At 56.0% G+C, this 2,503-nt stretch overlaps 1 protein-coding gene across 6 annotated transcripts in view; it reads right to left on the minus strand.

The window, feature by feature from the left end:
- Window positions 1-2,503, minus strand: part of MAPK8 (mitogen-activated protein kinase 8) — a 126,531-nt gene that overhangs the window by 50,968 nt on the left and 73,060 nt on the right. The window lies entirely within an intron of this gene.

The raw sequence follows: 2,503 nt of genomic DNA on the forward strand, positions 1-2,503 counted from the left end.
GGGGGGGCAGGCACAACCCACGGGTGGAGTAGGGGGACAAGCATGACCTGTGGGTGAGGTGGAGGGGCAGGCACAACTCGCAAGGGGTGAGGCGGTAGGCGTGACTGTAGGTAGGGTAGGGGTGGCAGGCGTGACTTGCAAAGGGTGGGGGGGGTGGTACAACCCACAGGTGGGGTGGGAAGGAGTAAGTGTGCTGCATGGGTGCAGAGTGGAACAGGCACAATCCACAGGGTTTTACTGGGGAGTGTCTGGTGGGGCCCATGGCAGGTTTGAGAGTATCAGGAGCTACTTTTAGCCCCCAATCCTTCCCCCAGTGAGCCTATACCCCCATCCCTCCTGCTCCCTCCCACACTGGGACTTGTGTGGCTCTGGCAGCAGCAAACATTGATAAAAGTGACTATACCCAGAGCAGCTTGTGGGATGCGGATTGAGAGGGCTAGCTGGGCTAAGGGCAGCAAAAAATATCCCATGAAGGGGGCAAGGGTGAAAAGAGCAGCCCTGAGGCTGGGGCCAATGGCTGGTTTTTCCCAGCTCCATGGCTGCGCAGGGAAAGTGGACAGAAGTTCCATGCACCAGTTTGACCTTAATTGAATAAGTCTGAAACTACATAGATACAGGTTTATCTTACACTACGTTTTGCAATTTTTAGGCTGGTTTTTGTATATGGAATTTCTGTAGTTACAGGTTTAGACTGATTTCTGGTCACTGAAACCAGGGTCTGTATGTGTAAGGTCAGTACTGGGACAAGTTAAGTTTAAATCAGGCAGCCATTTTGAACCAAATTTAACCTCCCGAATGTCTGTACTTAGCCTTTGAGAATCACTTTAAGAATCATTTACTCTCTCAATCACTTAGGCTAAGGACAGAAGTTAAATCAATTTAAGTGATCAGAAATCGATTTAAACCTGTAACACAACAGAAATTCGGTGCACATAAACCGCTTTCAAAATGGCCAAATCTGGTTTAAGATAATCCTGGTTGAATGTAATATCAGACTTAACTGATTTAGGTCAAACTGGTTTACAGAACTTGTGTCCCAGACCCCTTCCTGGTTTAAGTTAACTCACAGTCTCGCAGCATCCCAGCATCTTTTGCAGACCTGGGCCGGGCTGGGCTGGGCTGTGCTGTCTGCTCCAGCGGAGCAGGGTTGACCCCACCCCTCTCCTTCCTAGCTGGAGCATTATCATTGCTCTGGCTGGCTGGGAAGGGGGATGGGGGTGGAAAACCTTCTCTGGAGTGCCCCCCTCACTGCTCGAGTGGCAGGAGTGGGGGGCTTGGCCAGACACTGGTAGCCTGAGGGGGAGCAGGGGTTTAATCCCCACTTCTGTCTCCCACTGGCACATAACCCCATCCAGGGTCTGCCTGGCTTTCCCTCTGACTCACCACTTGAGCAGCAAGAGTGGGAGCATGGCCAGACCCTGGCCCCAGGCCTGAGACAAAGTGGGGCAGGGAGGGGGAAATTACAGAGAACTAGGGCTGGCAGGGACCTCCAGAGGTTTTCTAGTGTCTAGTCCAGCCCCTGCTTGAGCCCTGGCCAGATCCTCCTGTACAAATAATATCTAAAGAATGGAGGATTTGTTTACAACCAAGAACACCCACCCTCTGTACTGCTGGGGAAAAAAAGCCACCAAGGGCTTCCTGTGGCCAGTTTCCCCACCTGACCCACAGCGGGGTCCAGCACTGCACCCCTCCAGCTCTGGAGCAATCTAGTCACACAGCTCCCATGGCTCCAGCCTGAGCTGCAGTCGGCTGGGAAGGGCCCTGCCCCCACGGCCTGGCCCTACCATCAGCCTGCCTTGCTCAGGGCTGGGGCTGTAGGGCTAAGCTGAGCTGAGCTGAGTTCGGCTGGTCGGGCCCAGGAGTGCTGCTGAGGGTGGGCGCAGAGGGCCTGGGCCAGACTGTGGGGGCAAGGCCCGTCCCAGCCAGCTGTGGCTCAGGTTGGGGCTTACGCTGGGGCCGCGGAAGCTGTGTGCCTGGTTTGCTTCCAGCTCCCTGAACTCAGGCAGGGTTGAGCTGTCACAGAGCCACAGCAGTGGAGATGGCTCTCCCCCTCCTCTTCCTCCCCTGCTACAGGGCCGGGGGGGTGGGGCAAGGGAGCCCTGTATGGCACTGCTTCAGGGCTAGAAGGGTGCAGCTCTGGGCCCACTGTAGGGCGGAGGGGGGAACTGGCCACAGGAAGCCCTTGGTGGCTTTTTTCCCCAGCAGTACAGAGCCCCCCTGGCAGGTGTTTTTGGTTGTGAATGCTGCAAGTAAACCCTCTGCTCTTCAGATTGTGCTTGTATGGAAGGGTCTGGGCAGGGCTCAGGCAGGTGCTGGACTAGGTACTAGAGGACCTCTGGAGGTCCCTGCCAGCTCTGCATCTCTGTGATTCCCTCCCCTCTTTCCATAGGTGACTGGTAGGGGGTGCACATGCCCCCCCCGCGATGGGGCTGGTGCCTGTCCTGACGGCCAACACTGATGCTGTCGGTAGCGCTGGTTACCCCCTGACAGGGCCGCTGCTATC

The sequence above is a fragment of the Alligator sinensis genome, unplaced genomic scaffold (assembly GCF_000455745.1).
Source record: "Alligator sinensis unplaced genomic scaffold, ASM45574v1 scaffold264_1, whole genome shotgun sequence".
NCBI classification, from domain to species: domain Eukaryota; kingdom Metazoa; phylum Chordata; order Crocodylia; family Alligatoridae; genus Alligator; species Alligator sinensis.